At 36.6% G+C, this 19864-nt stretch overlaps 1 protein-coding gene across 2 annotated transcripts in view; it reads right to left on the bottom strand.

Moving 5' to 3' along the window:
• Positions 1-19864, bottom strand: part of GRM1 (glutamate metabotropic receptor 1) — a 443691-nt gene that overhangs the window by 125909 nt on the left and 297918 nt on the right. The gene's annotated exons all lie outside the window — the stretch shown is intronic.

Genomic DNA, 19864 nt, shown 5'->3' with positions numbered 1-19864 from the left:
AGTTAATTTAAGTCCCACTTAAGATCTATGGTATTATTCCTTCCATGTTCATCTTCTTTTAACATGAGACTTCAGAAGACCTGAGAGAATTGATCTTTCATGCTAGAATGTGAGAAACTGACCAGTGAAAGAGATCTTTTTGGTTAGATAAAACTTCCTGAAACTCATCATCATCACTTGACAAGTAGAGCTATTATTTGAAGGTGTTACAGGGTCTGGAAGGCAGTGGTATTTCTCCCTTGCTCAGTAAGTTTCCATGGATTCCTATTATCTATTGGACCAAATACAAACTTCTCTTTTTGGAATGTAAAGCCCATCACAACCTGTATCTAACCTAACTTCTTTGCCGGTTTATTCTACATTACTCCAGTAGCCTCCTTGCTATCCCTCATATATCCCTTGCCATCTTTGTATCAAAAATGATCTTGGGCAAAGTGTCTCAGAGTAAGTACTTGGTAAATGCTCTTTGACTGACTCAGGTGACATTTAAATGGAAATAACAATACTTGGGTTACCTTCCTTACAGGGCTGTTGTGTCAATTATGAAAGCACTTTGGAAACTGTACAGCCATTATAAAATTGCAAGCTATTATTATCTCCTTCATCTTATCTTGTTTAATGAAGTTTAAACATAAATGGTTCCTGGACAAGATATTATCCTCCTAATATTCTTTTAGGTCAAAGGTTCTATAGACTTTTACACAGAAGAATAAAAATGATTCCTATTTATAAGTAAGTAAAATTAGGAATCAAACTAATCTTCAGTGAATTCACTAAAGGACCTTTAGGATAACACAAGTACCAGACAGCTTTTCACTCCACAATAATTTGTAGATACTGAGTATTTTGTTTGGCAACATATATTAAAAATTATATTATTAAATATTTATGGATTGATCTTATATCTGGCCGGTTATTACTCTATTAAGTTCTTACTTGCTAATCTGAACTCTATCAAAATGGTCCTAGGACAAGTCATTATTCTAAGCCAAGGATTTTGGGGAATGAAAACATTCTTTTCTGGGACATCAGTAGCTGTGGTTATTGAGAAGGTGGACACTGTAGCCTCTGCTCATTAGTGTTCCATGTCCATTGCCTAGTAGTGGTGCTGGCAAACCCTTTCTCCCCAAGGATTGCTCCCTTTAATGATGAGTATGGGAGGACTCTTGGGAAAAAAGACTGGTGGTCTGGGAGGAGGATGTTACTCTAGCTTAGAAAGTTTTCCCAGGGCACTGAGAAGTAAAATGATTTGCCAATGATCACAAATTCAGGAAGTTTGAGGTAGGACTTGAATGCAAATCTTTTTTTAGGTCTATCATAGGAAAATTTTTATTGAGTAAATTAATGAGGGAGAATTCTGATTTATAGCTTTGATACCTGAGCACCTTTGTTAGAAAGGCTTCATATGAAAGATCAGTTAGTAACATTGTCTCCATGGGCATTCAAAAGAGGTCTAATTTCACTGTGGGCTCAGGAATTGGCTCCTGTCACTCCATTCTAGTCTCTCTTATCTACTAAATTCAACCATATATACATATGCTACTATCACAAAATAGGATTTGATCCTATTTTAGTTCCTTATGTTCATTTGCATATGCTAACAAACTTTTAGATCTAATAATATATGAATCAACAGAAAGCCTTTCCCCTCCAGTATAGTAACTAAGAAAAATGAACCCTATGACTGAAAATTGAGACTGAAGGACAGAAGCAGGCTATTCTCCATGGGCTGATCTATTTAGAGGAAATTCAATAAGGCATGCAAACATCAGTTAAGGAGTTAATCACTTATTATAATGTAACTACTTACTCCTTTGAGAGGTTAAGTCCTAGGGTTACAGTATGGTAAATAAGGGGTGCCAGCCATTACTTGGCTACAGTAAGAACATGCCTTTAGGGGTTACTGAATGGCTCTGAACAGCAGTAATGAAATGAAATGCTTTTTCCTCTGGCTTTCTGATCCATGGTGCATTAGCTCTTCAATCAGCCCAAGACAATAAGCATGTAGAGAATTCTGAGAAGACAACCAGCTGTCTAAATCACAAGGAATCTTTCATCACAATTAAACCCAGGAATGGTTTTGAAATACTTCCCTGGAGAACTTTAAGAAAACTTGGTATTTTTTTTTGCAATTCTTCCTTGACCTCCTCTCCTGACTTGCTCTCCCCATTCCCAATCCAATCTACTATCAATCTTGACAATTCTAACTTTCAAATAGCTCCCAAATCTGTTTTCTCCTTGAAATTTCTACTATTATTCACCTGTATGAGTCCTCAATACTTTCCTAGACTTCTGCAACAGATTCCTCATAGGACCTCAGATCTCTTCTCTACCTCATACTTCTCCTTTCTTTTCCCAATCTTTGAGATATCATCTTTCTGCACAGTTCTCATCATATATATTGCTCTTATGCCTAAAATCCTTTAGTGGCTATCCTAATGCTCTCACATTAAGTTCAAAATCTTCATTTTGGCATTCAAAACCCTCCACAATACTGAACTTTCCCAATCATATCACTTAAGGATCCTTTTCTACTGGGCCTTTCTCATAGAATCCTAGATCTAGAGTTGGATGTGACTCCACAAGCCAACTGGTCCAACCCTTTCATTTTAAAGATGGGAAAAAATGAGGTCTAGGGAAGGGAATTGATTTGCCCAAGGTCTTGAGGTAGGATTTGAAACCAGGTTCTTTGATTCCAGGACAAGCATTTTTTTCTGTTTATTCACTATTTTCTGTAAGTATCTCATATTGTCCTGCCTTTTTTCCTTATGTCCCCAATGTCCCAAAAGCCTTGATTCCACAGCAATGTTGTCAATTTTTTTCTGTTGCAATCCATTTTATCCTCTAATCCCTTACTCAAATCTGTAGTCTCCATAAAGACTTCGATAATTATTTGCCTGACTATTCATCTCTTTGAAATAGGAACCAGGTGTTGAGCTAACCATTATCAGTCTGTGGTTCCTTTCAGATACCCAATAGGGAACATCAATTCAACCCTTCCAGCTACATTATGGGTAGATTTTGGGGACAGTTTGGGAAGTCTGTTGGCTAAGTCACATTACCTAGTTATCAACTATAAAGAGCACTAAAATATACCTGTAACAGTAACACTCTTTACTTGACAGGCAGCCTCTTTAGAAATTTGCATGTAAGAATTGGAATCTATCCCAGCTGCCACTTAGAATTATATAAACATAGCACAGGAAGGGACCTGAGACTAGTCCAATCCACTAATTTTAAAGATGAGAAAACTGAGCCCAGTTAGATAGAGTAAATTGGCCTAGATCAGGCTACTTTGTGCCATAAGATGACCTAGGTCTCCTGACTTAAAGTGCTATACTTTTTAAATCTTGGTTTTGGATTTATTTGCTGGTTCAAACAAAATATTCTTTTTGTTCCTAACAAGCATAATCATGTAGTTTGCCCAAAGATTGTCTTTGAACCTGGATCCTACTGATGCTATTAAAATGAGGGTAGAGATGAAAACATTTAATTAACCAATTATTTGCCAAAAATATAACCTAAATGACTTGTTATAAACTTTTGATATTATGCTTAGAATATATAAAATCACTGGATTATCCTTGTCTTAATTATAGCCAATGAGAATATTTCCTCAGATATCCTGGAAAGTCCTTTCTATTAACTGCATTTATTCAAATCCTTTACCCATTGTTAAAGATTTATATCTATCTCTTCACTGAAAGAACCCAACTCTCATATTTCTCACTTTGGATTTTTCTATATTAACTGAACAATACTGAATACACTAAACTATTCCCTGATAGTATGTGGCAGTATACAAGTTAGAATTGCATTTTCACTGGCTGTGTCACATGTTTGGATTCATCTCCCTCCTCATCTCTGCCTCTTGGCTTCTCATAATGCCTTTAAGTCCTAGATAAAATCTCGCCTGCAGGAAACCTTCCTGATCCTCCTTTATGTTAGTACCTTCCCTCCACTGATCACCTGCAATTTATTCTTTATACACCTCTTGGTATATAATTCTTTGAATGATGTCTCGCCTGAGTCCAATAGTGACATTTCACCAAACCATGTTTCAGAGCAGGGACTAGGTTAGGACTTTTTAGCCTTTATTTGTATCTTAGCATAGTTACTAGCACATAGCAGATTTTAAATAAATGCTTATTGACTTCTTTATATGCATATATATTATTTCTCTCTCTAAAATCCAGGAATTTTTGATAACTAATCATTTGAGAGATTTCTAAATGGTACAATGGATAGAGCCTGGGACCTAGAGTCAAGAAGGCTTGAATTCAGCACACATTTATTATCTATGTAATCCTGGACAAGTTTTTTGATTGCTGTTGTCTCAGTTTCCTCCTCTGTAAAATAGGAATAACAATATCATCTACCTATTGTAGTAATCAAATCAGATACCACATGTACAGAACTTTATTCACCTTAAAGAGCTACATAAGTGCTAGCTATTATTATCATTTCATGTATTGTTTGCCTCCCTGCTTAGATTGTAGCCTCATTACAGATATGAATCATACTTCATACTTCTGTGTATCCCCAACAGTATCTGGTACATTACCAGAAACAGTAAATTCTTGTTAATTGGTCTCCCTGACTACCTCCCAAAACAATCAGGAAAATTTACTTTGACTATAGCAAATCAGGCTTGAATAGTTTTAGAAAGTGAAATAATAAGTCATTTTAAATTCAATCATAGAATTGGTTTGGAGATCTCAGAAGTCATTTAAAATAACTATTAGTTAACATTCATATATGACTTTAAGGTCAGGGCTTTATATATTTTGCCTCATTTTATCCTCACAATAATATTGCAAATAAGTTTTCAAATGAGGAAATTGAAGCAGACTGAGGTTAAGTGGCTTACCTAGATTCACATTACTAGTGAATGTCAGAGGGAAGATTCAAATTCAGATCTTTCTGACTCCAAGTATAACATTTTATCCACTGTACCAGTTAGCTTCCTATTCCTAAGGTATTCTTGACTCCAAGACTGGAATCTCTTATGCTATGATGATTCTCAAAATAACCCACTTATTTTCTATTGAAATTGAAACATAAACAAAATGGAAGGTTGTAATGAATTGCATCATAGGGTACTGAAAGAAATGATTGACTTTGATTGTTGAGCCATTGTCAATAATTTTTGAAAAATCATGGAGAGTAAGAAATGTGTCATTGAATTAGAGAACAGTTAAATGAGTACTCAATTGGATGAAAGCATAGATGGGATGATTGTCAAATCTGCAAATAACACAAAGCTTAGAGGGTAAGCCAACATGGTAGATGACAGAATCCAAAAAGATTTTGACAGGTTTAGTCTAAAAATATGAAATCGAATAGATATAAATGTAAAGTCCAATACAGGTTAAAAATATCAACTGTAGAAGTTCAGGAGAGTTGAATCAAGATGAGACAAGAGTATTTTTTAATAAAAAAATCTGGGTTTTAAGTAGACTGCAAATTTGATGTAATTATTAATAATGATGATAACAATAACTAATTTTGATTTAGTACTTAAAGATTTACAAATTGCTTTGCATATATATTCTTATATGGGAGTCAAAAAAGTTTAAATGATCTCATTGCCCATTAAGAGAATAAAGAAAGGTGCAGAATGAAAGTGGTGGCAGTCCTGCCCCACTATTCCGTGGTCAGACCACATCTGGGGTCCTGAATTTAATTCTGGATATTATACTTTAGGACAAAACCAGAGTGTCTCCAGAGGAAGAAACTCAGAATAATGTGCAGATTTGAGACCATGATCTCTAAAGATCACTTGAGCATATTTACTTAGAAATGATTAGAGGACACACAAGAGTTCTATGCATGTATTTAGAGAATTCTCACAAACAAAAGGGATTAGACATATTCTATTTGTCTTTAGGGGCAAAATTATGAGCAATGTGTGGACACTGCAGAGAAGCAGATTTGGATTTGATATACAGAAAACCTTCCAACAATTAGAGCAATTACCAAGTGGAATAGGCCACCTCAGGAGGTAGAGGGTTCTCCTTCACAGGAGGTATTCAAGAAGTGACCACTTAATAGAGTGATAGATGGCTGAAGACAAAAGTCTCCTAAAATATCAGTAAACATTGAACATCAGAACTTCTTTTTTGAGGTACTTCTCCATACCTTTCTTCCTTGGGTGAGCACAACAACTGCTATAGGTGCAAAGCCCATCTAAAAATGTAGCCAGGTGTAGTTGGAATACACAGAAAAATAAACAGCATGAAATAAGCCCATCAATTAGCAACTGTGCCAGTTCCCATGCCACTAACTAATACATGACTAATAGATGGCCCAGTGGATAGAATATAGGATTTAGAAACATGAAAATGAGGATTTTAATCCTACCTCAGATACTAAGTGTGGAACCCCGGGCAAACCACAACCTCTGTCTGCCTTAGTTTCCTCATTTATAAAATGGGATGTCTAATAGCATCTACCTCACAAGATTATTGTGAGGCTCAAATGAGTTAACATGTCAAAGCTCTTTGAAAGCCTCAAAGTGCTATATGAATACTAGCTAACTTTTTAAGACTTGAAAAGTATTTTATTTACATTATCTCAGTGAACCCCCAAAATAATCCCCATTTTACAAATGAGGAAATTGAAGCTAAATTGAGATTATTTGTTCAGGGTCACACAGTTTGTACTTGAGGCAGGATTTGAACTCTTCTAGGAAATGACAAACCATTTCAGTATCTTGCCAATAAAACTACAAATGGGATATTCCTGAAAAATGACTGAACAACAATAATCTGTACTCCAACTCAAACATCTTATCTACTATGCCACCTAGATCCCTTATTAACATTGAATGACCAAACCACAAGGCAGAGGTTAAATGGTTTGCTAAGATTCACCAAGTTAGTAAATGTCTGAGATGGCATTTGAATCAAGTTTGTCCTAATTTCTTTTACCACTATTTTCAGATTTCTTGCCTGGTTTATCCTAGTGACTATTCCAGAATTTTTCCTATTAGCAGCTTTGCTAAGTGTCTTCCTTTTCCCTCTGGAGTTATCTCCTGGTAATTTTGTGACCTTTATGGATACTTGCCCACTGTTCTCATTTTCCTGCCTACACAGGTATTCCAGTGCTTTACATTTCAAACCTTTCCTGACCGGAGGGTCTTCCCAGAAATTTATGTAGTGCTGCTTCTCATTCTTTCAAAGCATTGTCCTTAACTAAAGGATTGGAAACAAAATGCTCACGCTTCCCAGACACTATTTGCATCTCATGCAGGTCTTACTATGTTTTGAAATAAAGAATGAAACTATATGGAAATGGCAGGTGCCCCAGCAGAACCATAAAAGAAAGATCTGTGGACCCTTCAGATCCTGCCAAATCAGGTTGTCTGCCTTATGTATTCATAAGGCTGGCCCCAAGCTTAATTCTGCCCATTGTCTTTTTTCTCCTCAGTAACCATTCCATAGCATCAGAGATAGAACATTACAGAGGCCAGTCACAGTGTGTCTTGCTCTGCCTTCTGCAGGATCCATCAGCCCTTAATCTCCTAAGGGAGGAATCAGGAAAAGGGCAGGCTGGAATTTCTGACAGTTTCTCTGATTTCAGCAGAAGCAGACATCCAGGAGAGCTGAGCAGACTGTAAAGCCTGAGGATGCCACAGATAGCAGAGAAGCTGAATGATATCTACAACTAGGGAAAGAGATTTGGGGGGTTAGAGAAGGGGGAAGACAGATAAAAGATCCAGACAATCATAGGCTATTGTCCAGCTTTAGAAATCAATGCAAACTAATTTGATCTTTTTACACATGAGGAAATTGAGACCCATCAAATAGATTAAGTAATTTTAATAAAATCTATCCAAGGTCACAAAGCTTTGAATCCAAAAGGGAAAGGGACAGATTGTTCTGGATCTGGTCGCTATCCTATCATGGTTTCCCAGATGGGATGTGGAGGTAATGGGAGTTGACATGTGTATGAGTGTACACACATAAAATCTTAAAATAACTAGAGGACATTGAGTGGGTCATGCACAAATCTTCTCCATAACATTAATGCTTTAGATAATAATGGAGGAATTTTCATTTAAAAGACAATACAAAATAATTTAGGATATAGAATATTCCATTTGGCATTTAGGTATAGATAGAGTTGGTGGCCACCTACAGGTGTAGTTTAAGGGGTCCAGCAAAGTTTGTCTATATCTAAACAACTCCAAATTGGTTTCATAAGTCTTCCAAGCTGTCCTTTAGCCAAGGAAGGAAGTAGATAGCAGCTATCTGTGGTGGTAGGGAGGGGGGTCATTAGAATGTAGCAACTAGAGCCACTAGTCTGGAAGAGGGCACTGATTTTTCCCATTTGGGGACTGTGTATAGACAGTACTGCTCTTTGAAAGCTGACCTTAAACATAATGCAGGATGTCAGATTTTCATAATGGAAGAATAGTCTATCTGAGGAGGTTAGAGGTCTTGGGGGTGTGTGTCTTTCCCTTGAATCTTGGTCTTATCTTCCACATATGGTATATATTTCTCTGAAGGATATTGTATGCAGGCTTGGGCTACTGAATTCTGGTGGCTTCAGACAAAAAAAAACTCCAAATGGATTTAGTTTATGATTTGGTTTAGATGACTGTTGAAGTCTCTTCTAATTCTGAAAATATGTATGTGATTTTGTGATTGTAATGAACCTATGCAACCCAATCATGGTATCACATGTTCAAAGCTGGAAGGGATCTTGGAGGTCATTTAAGTAAATCACCTTCATTTTACAGATGAGAAAACTGAGACTCAAGAATGATGTGTCAAAATCACACAAGATCACATTAATATTATAACAAGAAAAACATATTTAAAAAACATATTTGTAAAGCATATTGATATTTTATGTATATTTTACATACATTATCTCATTTGAATCTCACCACAATTCTACACACTCATGTATACCTTGCTTCACCCTCCATGCAGTCTATAATTCAGCAACACTTGGTCTTGCTATTCCTCACACACAACTCTTCATCTCCTTAAGGTATTTTCATGAGTGTCTTCCCAAATCTGAAATGTCCTCCCCCTTTACCTTCATCTGATTTCCTTCCAGAAATTCTACTTTCTACACATCACAAATATTTCCTGCTTCTCTCTCCCTTCTAGGTTAGTGTCTTCTCTCTAAGATGAACTTCCATTTATACTGCATGTGTATTCTATTTACATAGTTGTTTGTATGCTATCTCATCAATTAGAAGACAAATTTCTCAAGACCAGGGAACTTTTAAATTTTTCTTTGGATGCTTAGAGATGAACAAAATGCCTGGAACATAGTAATCACTTAAAAATGCTTGTTGACTGACTGACTGGTTAGATGTATTATGAAGTCTTTGACAGAAACTTCTGTGAACTTCCCTCTCTTTAAAAACTTGTTAGAGGTCAGTTAAAGCCTGCTGACCCATTATTTCCATCATTAGAACTGCTATTTTGGGCGGATCAACAATAGCCCATGTATTATTCTAGAAGATCACTATTAAAATATACTTATCTTGCCCTAGAAATGTCATGGATGTGATGAGTTATTGAAGGGTGGGGGTAAGACCAGAAGGGATGAGATATATGAATGAACCTTCTTTCTTTCATGAACAATTAGCATCTACAAGACTATTAATAGATTCATTTTTAGGATATGGCCACTTTGAAAGCAAAGAGCAGGGCCCTGTGCATTGAAAGACAGGTAAATTTTTCTTTAATGAAGGGAAGAAAGACAGCTCAAGAGTACAGGGCAGGGAGGAAAGGCCCTCCTGTTTGGCCAGCTGATGGATGCAGCAAGAGGACAGAAAAACCCCAAAGGCCTATAAAACAAAGGGAGAGAAAATTAAAGAAAGATTTGCCAGTTTTACAATTTTGCTCAGAGAGGACTCTGAGCTTGATAAGTCTTAAAATTACCCTCTCTCTTTTCATTACATTTTTTCCATCTCAGTGTATTTCTCTAGCTAACTGTTAAGAGAGTTTTTAATTAATTTCTCCTTTCTAATATTTAAGAGGAAAAGGAATGATAATATTTTTCAGTTGGAGACACCCTGTTGTATAATTTGTCAGTTAGAGACTTCCTGCTATGCTGCTTGTCAGTTGGTGACAGACAGAAGGGTGTAGATGAGTGTGGTTGGTAAGTTGCAGCCTGCTGGAAAGGGTTTTGGTTTCTGGGTCCCCTGGGGAGAGGAGTGTGTATGGCTTGCTCTCTCTGGAACTGTTAGAATCAGAGAAACAGATTTAAGACCTTAACAGCCTCATTGATTATTAATTATCTTGAGTAGATAGGTAGATAGATAATGGATAAATTATTAGATAGTCTGAGTAGAAAAGTTAGGCCAGAGCCTGGCTCCGGCAGAAGGCACTGCCCTAGAAGGCAGTTAGATTTAGGGTTTTCTAGAGAATTTTAGTTAGGATCGGTATCTTAAGTATCATTAAAAGCTATTGCAATATTACTTTCACTTTCCTCCTTATATCCTAGACATATTTTCCTAATAATAAACTGTTTTGCATTTGATAAGCTGCATGCTGGCTTTTGTTGAAACTCCTACCCCCCAAAATTAACCTTTCACATAACCCAACTGCAGATTGCTCACATGCAGGTGAATTGCTTTCTCCTTTACTGCCTGAACCTGACAACAACCCAAGGAAGCTCAGACTTTGATAATCAATCTAACAGCATTTCTGAACATCAGCTTTCTTTCCCTCCCTTTCTTCCTTCCTTTTTCTTTCTTCTTTCTTTCTTTCTTTCTTTCTTTCTTTCTTTCTTTCTTTCTTTCTTTCTTTCTTTCTTTCTTTCTTTCTTTCTTTCTTTCTTTCTTTCTTTCTTTCTTTCTTTCTTTCTTTCTTTCTTTCTTTCTTTCTTTCTTTCTTTCTTTCTTTCCTTCTTTCTTTCTTTCTTTCTTCCTTCCTTCCTTCCTTCCTTCCTTCCTTCCTTCCTTCCTTCCTTCCTTTCTTTCCTTCCTTTCTCTTTCTTTGTTTCTTCCTTTCTTTCTTTTATTCCTTCCTTCCTTTCTATTTTCCTTCCTTCCTTCATCCTTTTTTTCCTTCCTTCCTTCCCTCCTTCCATCTTTCCTTGCTTCCTTCCTCCCTTCCTCCCTTTCTTCCTTTCCTCCTTTCCTTCTCTCCCCCCCTCTCCCCCCACCCTCTCTCTCACTGTTGCTTTCTTGGAGAGAACCATATAGCCCAAAAGGGAGAAGATTTGGGAGAATGCTACCCAAAAATGTGGGACTAAGACTCATTGATAATGATAATAGTAATAATAAACTTTTACATAGAGTTTAAGATTAATAAAGTATTTTAAATAATCTATTTTGATAGTAATCACATTAATTCTAATTATATTATATATTAATTATAATAATAAGCATCTATAACTTTTTTCAAAAGAAGAAACTAATGCTGAGAGAGGCTAATTGACTTGCCCAGAATCAAACTAGCCTATCTGAAGTGGGATCTGAAGAGAGACTGGGTCATTTTGGACAGGACCAAGCCCCTTGGAGAGGAAAGAAGAGAAAGTACACAGCTACAAAGTCTATAAGAGAGTAGACCACAATGCAGAAGAAAGTTATTCTAATTCTATTGAGAGGAAAGAATCATGTCTAGAAACATACTGAAGTATTGAGATTTCTTGGTTGCCTAAAAACTAATCTTTTTAAATCATTTTAATTTAAAAAATTTTAGAATAATTTTAGAGAATTGCCAGAGGCACTGAGATGTTCAGTGACTTGTCCATGATCACCATAAACCTAGGTCTTTCTCACTCCAAAGCAAATCATCCATCCACCCTGCCATGTTTTTGATTCATTAAATATTTTTAGCATTCATAAAGGTGAATTGAGGGTGGAGGTGGAGGATGGTCAGGCATAGTAGAATTTTGTAGGACATGTCCTAGACTATCCTGAAGTGACCAATTTAGAAGTTAGACTTTGAAGGGTCAATCAGCACGATGCAAACACTTTCTCTCCAAGTCCCCTGACATTCTCAACTAATTAAGTAGTGATATTCTCTTTGTCAGAGAATAGGACAAATTGACAAGAGGGTGGAGAAATTTTCTCACCACTTTTTAAATTAGCCAAATTAATTCCCAAATTGTTCAACCTGGGCTCAAGGTCCTTAACAATCAAATTGAGACTCCCATGCAAATAAACTCTATTTAAATGGTGACATTTAAGATTAAACCCAATAAAGGTTTCCATAGAAACTAAACAAAATATAAAAACTTTGTAAAACATCAGAGGTGACCCAATTAAGGAAGACAAAAATAAATGACAGAAATCTTAACTGTTCAAAGCAGGAAAAGATTAATTCTATTTCCTCACACCTATTCTTACACATGTTTATATAGTCATTAGGAAGCTATGTTGTAGTTTAATGTTGAAACTTTTCAAGAAAATGATATTATCTAAAATAATTAAATCCTGAAACAATGGTGGTTGTTGTCTTAAGCTCTTTTAACTTGTAAAACAATTGTTGAGAATAGGATAGCAAATTATACTTGCTTATAAAGCAGAGCCATAACTAGGTTAAGGTACTTGGGTCTTTGACACAAGGCACCAAGATTTCAAATTTACTAACTACAATAGAATAATAACAACTGATATAGTTATCAAATTAAAATAGGAATACATCTGTTAGTTTTGCTTACCTCCTTTTTCCTGGCCCTCTTTTTCTGGTGTTCCTGCCCAATGAAGCTAGCAACCAGGGGAGTGTTGGTAAATATTTAAGAAAGAGAGTTCTGGAAGAGGGGAATGTAACCTTTTAGATTTAATCTCCAATATTAACATTTTCTTTATTGCTTTATTTAGTGATTAGTTCTTATTTTATACTCTAGACAATCAACTAACTATAAATCAAGCCCTGATTTACAGAATTTGCTGATTTCTAGTGTATAGAAAAATAGATAGACAGACAGATAGATAGATAGATAGATAGATAGATAGATAGATAGATAGATAGATAGATATAGAAATATATACCTGATCAGAAATCAACAAATTCTACCCTTCAATTAGGGGTTTTCCTGAGTCTCATAATATCCTATTCCCTTTCCCCCATTTGAATTGGTCTTAAAATGCTGATTTGGGGATACGTTTCATATCGAATGTTCCAATGAATTTGTGTTGCTTACTCCAACTATGAAAAAACTACTAACTACTATGTATGGCATAGTCAAAATGAGAATTCTGGGCTAGTACCTACTACAGGTATAGCAAAGAGTTTAGATGCCTTGTTTCAAAACTAACTATGTAAATGGGGCATTAGCACAAGTCAAGTACACATATAAACATAGCTAAGCATAACTTTGTAGCATGAATTATGACAAATAATTCCAACATACTTTAATTTCCGATAGCCATTCCAATTGGTAAGCCAATCAATCAATAAATTTTTATTAAGTACCTACTATATGTCAGGCACCTTGTCAGATGCTGGTCAAGAAAGAAACTCAAATAAACTATCATCCTCATGAACTGAAGTATAATAGAAGCTCATAGCTGTCAGAGACAAGAACTCTTGGTTTTGAATCCTGCCTCAAAATTTTAGTAGTATTCAATTAGGATTTATTTGCCAGGCCCCAGAGGGAAAACTTGGATCAGTAGGCAGAAGTTGGTGGTAAGGGGTGGCAGAAAAATTTGAGTTAGAATCCTGTCTTAAAATATAGATTAGCATGAGTAGATTAGGCTTTTTAAATGTGTTCTTAGAGGCAGAAACTGACAGATGAAAATTAAACATAAGCAATTTGATATCATGAAAAAGCTTTGTCATTATTAGAGAGGTCCAAAAAAGCTTTGAGGTTATTGAATTTCCTCCTAAATGGAGGTTTTCAAGTAGATACTGGATGACTACTTGTCTTGTATGGCAAAGTAGACATTCTTTTCAGTTATGGCTGCCAAAGTCCCTTCCAAATCCATTAATCCTTGAGTCTATACTTGTTGTATGACTACTACAAGCAACTTAATTTTCTGAGCCTTAGTTTCTTCTTGGGTAAAATGGTGATGACAATACCAGTGATATCTATCTCTCAAGGTTGGCTCAAATAAGACAACATGTAAAGTGCTCTGCAAAACTTAAAACACTACATAAGTATCAGTTCTTATTATTGAAGCCTTATGGCCCATCCTGAAGGAGCACTGACTGACCTCAATGAAGGGGTCATCTGCTATAAATACAAAAGTCCCTTATGTTCCCAATCAGGCTGCAAACTTCTGATAGGCAGGAAACACATCTGTTTCTTCTATGTCCCTCTCTCCCTCTCCCATAACCTTCATAGTGCTAAACCCAGAGCAGGTGTGTTTACTCAATTATCACTGAAGGATTAAAAGCCCAACTGGAGGAAATCTAGGAAATGTAACTCAATCTGAGTCCATACTAGCAAAAATGCTCTTCAAATTCCTCTTGGTTGTGCCATATAAGTCTTTCTGTATCGCATTAAAACTCACAAAACAAAGACTTGTTAAACTTTCATTGTGAACAGAAAGGTAGAGAATATTGCCATTAGTCACATTTACAACTCTTATAGCATCATCAATCTTTCCCTTTTTATTAGCAGCCTACAACAGGTCCCTGTGTCTCTTATCCTTAAAAAACCTTCATTTGACTTTGTCATTCCTCTAAGCTATTATCCATTATTTTCCTTCTATTCATTGCAAAATTCATAGAAGGAAGGACTTACACTTATTGCCTCCCCTTCTTCACAATACACTCACTTCTCAACCTTTTAAAATCTGCTTTTTGATCTCACTAGTTTAATTTCCCCTTAAAGCCCTTACCTTCTGTCTTAGAATATACTAAGTATCATTTCCAATACAGAAGAGAAATGAAGGCTAGCAATTGGGGTCAAGTGACTTGCCCAGGACCACATGTAGGAAGTGTCTGACTGTAGATTTCAACCCAGGATGTCTGATCTGCAGGCCTATCTCTCTATCCACTGAGCACTCTAGCTACCTTGAACCCACCAATCTATTGATGCTAGGCTTTTCTATTTCAATCGACTCAACTGCTCCAACAGCCTTTTTCTTAGTCATCATACTCCCTAATCCTTCTATAGCATTGAACAATGATTCCTCCCTCCTCTTGAGTACTCTTTCCTCTTGGTTTCTGTTATAATTCTCCCTATTCTCCCTCCAACTTCTCCTTTTACCTGTCTGGTCACTCTTTCTCAATCTACTTTAATGGCTAACCATCCATTTTTTTTGGCCACCCAGGTCTCTTCTAAAGTCCTATCCTAGGTTCTATTCTCTTCCCTATGCACCCTTTTTCTTGATCATCTTATCTATTTACAGGGATTTGATAATCATCTCGATGCAGATGACTCCCAAAACTATATATCCAATCTTACTCTATACCTTGAACTGTGGGCCCACATTTCCATCTGCCTACTACATGGAAAAATATCTAGAATTCAGAAAGTACAGAATGAAACTGACCATCTACTCCCATAACTCAGACTTCTTCCAAACTTACCAGTTTCTATTGAGGACATCATTTTTCCTGAGATCACCCTTGTTGATAATCTTATAATTACCCTAGATTTTCTCATCTCTTTCATACTCCATAGCTAAACAATAGCCAAGTCCTGATGATTCTACCTGCACATCACATTTATCCCCTCCTCTATACTCATATAATCATCCCTCCATTTCATACCCTTCATCTCTTCCTTTCACTATTTCAACAGCTTCCCAGTTGGTCTCCCTGATTCCACTCCCTTTCTTCTAATCCATCTTGCACCCAGATGCCAAATTATGCTATGTAAAACAAACAAACAAGTTTTTGATTCTTTGGTTTATTTTTACTATATTACTCTATCCTCAGAAACTTCCAATGACTCTCTGTTTTGTTGTATTTTGTTTTGAATAAAATGCAAATCCCATAGTTTCATAATCTCCTCCAATTACTTTTCTACCTTTATTTCCCATTATTCTCTATTATATGGTTTATGCAGACTGAACCACTGTTTCACAAAGTCCACATTCCATATGTCTACATGTACTTTTTTTTTCTAAATCCTTTCTTTTTCTTTCCTTCTTTCAAGCTTTAGCTCAGTGGATCCCTCATCCATGAAGTTTCCCCTTATCTCCCCAGTGTATAATGCTCCATTCTTTCTCACATTGTCTTGTATTTTTAAAAATCTGCATATGAATTGTATGCTCTCATAGAATTGCAACACTTTCATGTCAAAGATTATTTCATTTTTGTTTCTCTAGCCCCTGAATGTAACACAGTGCTTTGCCAATAGCAGGTGGTTCTCAAATGGTTTTGGAATTATCTTTGTCTTCCATTCTTCTTTGACTCATACTGTTATTTTCTGTCTCCTCAACTGGCTCATGAGCTCCCTGGGATCAAGAATCATTCATTATACTTCTTTGTATCCTCTACATTTAACAGTGCTGGGTACATAATAGGTACCTAGATAAATATCTAATGAGTCAATGAATGGATTTGTGACCTTATAAAATATGTGTGCTCAGTTAGACTTTAAGTAAATGGTTGTCATCTCAGTTTCCAGTGTTAATATGATGTAGGCTGGAATCCTTCAGGATACATGGATACTTCTGGCACTGCTGTCTGACTTTGGCCTGCTGTGTGATATAATGAGGAGATCTTTGCTGCCCAGAGTGCAGAAAAAGTATAAAGAATATCAAAATACTTGATACAGTGATCAAATGTGTAATTTCAACAACAAAAAGCCTGATACTCCTGGGCTCTGGTGTAATTGAATAAGGCTAAATACCCTAAAAATTTCACTGAGATCTCAATTTAAACTTTATCAGAATTACTCTTCTAATTGCTGATAGATTTTTCTATCCTTCTTTGTTGGAGCTATGGAATTTTAGAGGCTTGGAATAAGGGAAGTTCTTGGTAATAACCATTCCAATCACAGGTCAATTCGATGTGATGAGCATTTACTAAGTCTTCTACCTTTTATGAAAAACTCTGTTATATGCTAGTGATACCCCACACCTTACCGCCATTTTAAAACAAAAAAAGACTGTAACAGAAGTATCTGAGAGGGGAACAGGGGGAATGAAAGGAGAGAGGGAAATGGGGAGAGAGGGAGAGAGAAGATTCTTCTTCCCCTCTCTTTTTCTGAGAGTAGCCAACTCTTGTCCCTCTGACAGAAGGGACCTGTCTCCTCAAAGAATAGTTCTGGAAGATGGAGGTCACCCACTGTTACTTCTCTTCAGAAACCTGGGGTCACCCCACTATCAAGGAGAGCTGTTGTTCCTTGGGTTAGGCAGTTTGGATCCCTGGGATTCTGAAGTAACCTTCCCCTTTGGGGGAGAGATGTGATTCTCCCCAAATCTTCTTCCCCTTCCCTAGCATCAGAAATCAACTAGATCTAATTCTAAAGTAGTGAACAATTTATTTGGGATCACACAGGGAAAGAGAGGTAGGGGTGTCAGGCAAGAAAAGTGGGGAGTAGGAAACCCTAAAACTGGTCCCTTCTGGCAGACTACCCCCCAAGGTCTCAGGATTCAAGGCTAAGTGCCTTGAACCCTCCTCTGGCCAGTTGCTGGTTGATCCCTATTCCTCAGCTAACTAGATTTTAATTCAGGAATCTAGGAACAGGTCAGGGAGAGAGAGAAATCTCAGGGAAAGATCTGGATGGCTCTGGCCAATGTGAGTCCAAATCCAAACCCCCCTTGAGAATTCCAGTAGCTGTTCTTGAAGGAGGTATTTTTGGGTCCCAGAAGAAATAACAGGTCCCAAATGGATGGGCTCTTTCTCAGCTTCCAGGAAAACCTCCTTTCCTCTTCCACCTCCCACGCTGGAAGACAGTTGACAATTGAAGCTTCTCTCTCTCTCTGCCCCTCATCCACTGCTCTTCAGTTGATCTCTCCTTCAGCTTGGCTTCTCATTGCAAGCCCCTGAATCTTTCTTTTGTACATTACAAAATTAAAAAAAAAAAACAAACAAAAAGATTGTGATATCAAGGAGCTTCCATATGTGAGGTCATATGTGTGTACCCAGTGTGTACACAGGGAAGTAGATATCAGATCATCTATAGAGGGAAAAAACATGACCAACTTCAGGGATGAGAAAAGATTTCCCATAAGAGCTGAGCTTTAAAAGAAACTGGGAAGTCTAAGATGTAAAGGTGAGGTCACTTCTATCCTTCACAAAAATGTAGAGACAATAGATGGAACACCAAGTTAGGGAAAGAGCAAGTGTACCCTGTTGAAAGAAAGAGAAATGGTATGATATGAGTCTGGAAGGCTAGAATCAATGAAAAGGGCTGATAAATGTATATTTTATCCTACAGCCAATAGAAAGACATTGAAATCACGTGAGCAGAATAGTAACATTAGCAGGCAAAGAATTTAGGGAGATGATTTTTGCAGTTGGGTTTCAGCAGATAAGTTGGAAGCCAATGAGTCTAGACAAGAAGGTGTTATTCTAGACCAGTTATAAAGCAAGAAGGGTATAAACTAGGGTAGTGAACTTGGAAATGGTAATGGAGAAAAGAAAAGAAGGCTATTTTAGATTTCCTAAGTTCTGGGTGTTCAAGTGCTTCCACTTACTACCCATGTATACTTAAGCAAATCCCTTGGCATAGTGTGTGAGTGCTGGATTTAGGAAGACCCAAGTTCAAATCCTGTATCTAGATAATTAGAAGCTATATGATCCTGAAAAAATCACTTAATTTCTCTTGGCCTTTACTTCCTCATATTTATTTATTTATATTGAAAAATTTTATTTAATTAATTAGTTTAGAATATTTTTCCATGGTTCCATGATTCATGTTCTTTCTCTCCCCTACCCCCAACCCCCATAGCCAATGAGCAATTCCTTTGGGTTTTACATTTGTCTTTGATCAAGACCTATTTCCTTATTATTGATGATTGCACTGGGGTGATTATTTAAAAGTCTATATCCCCAATAATATCCCCATCTACCCATGTGATCAAGCAATTGTTTTTCTTCTGTTTCTACTCCCACAGTCCTTTCTGAGGATGTGGATAGTGTTCTTTCTCCTAAGTCCCTCAGAATTGCCCTGAATCATTGCATTTATTCTAGTAGAGAAGTCCATTACATTTGATTGTACCACCACAGTGTATCTGTCTCTGTGTATAATGTTCTCCTGGTCCTGCTCCTTTCACTCTGCATCAATTTCTGGAGGTTGTTTCAGTTCACATGGAATTCCTCCACTTTATTATTCCTTTGAGCACAATAGTATTCCATCACCAACAGATACCACAATTTGTTCAGCCATTCCCTAATTGAAGTACACCCCCCTCCTTTTCCAAGTTTTTGCCACCACAAAGAGTACAGTTATAAATATTTTTGTACAAGTCTTTTTCCTTAAGATCTCTTTTGGGTATAAACCCAACAGTGCTATGGCTGGATCAAAGGGCAGGCAGTCTTTTAAAGGCCTTTGGGCATGGTTCCAAATTGCAATTCAGAATGGTTGGATCAATTCACAACTCCACCAACAATGCATTAATGTCCCAATTTTGTCACATTCCCTCCAATATTTATTGTTTTCCTTTGCTGTCATGTTATTTAATCTGCTAGATGTTGAGATGGTACCTCAGAGTTGTTTTGATTTGCATTTCTCTAATTATAAGAGATTTAAAACACCTTTTCATGTGTTTATTGATAGTTTTAATTTATCTGAAAATTGCCTATTAATATTCATATAATGCTTTGTAAATCTTAAAGTTATATATATATATATATGTATATAGATAGATAGATAGATAAATGTTAGTTATCATTTGCTATTCAGTTGTTTTTGGGTCTGCCCAACTCTTCATGACTCCATTTGGAGTTTTCATGGAAAAGATACTAGAGAGGTTTGCCATTTCCTTCTCCAGCTCATTTTATACCTGAGGAACTGATGTAAACAGGGTTAAGTGACTTGC

This window comes from Monodelphis domestica, chromosome 2, assembly GCF_027887165.1.
Source record: "Monodelphis domestica isolate mMonDom1 chromosome 2, mMonDom1.pri, whole genome shotgun sequence".
NCBI classification, from domain to species: domain Eukaryota; kingdom Metazoa; phylum Chordata; class Mammalia; order Didelphimorphia; family Didelphidae; genus Monodelphis; species Monodelphis domestica.
The sequence above is the reverse complement of the archived record's forward strand: the minus strand, read 5'-3'. Positions and strand labels throughout refer to the sequence as shown.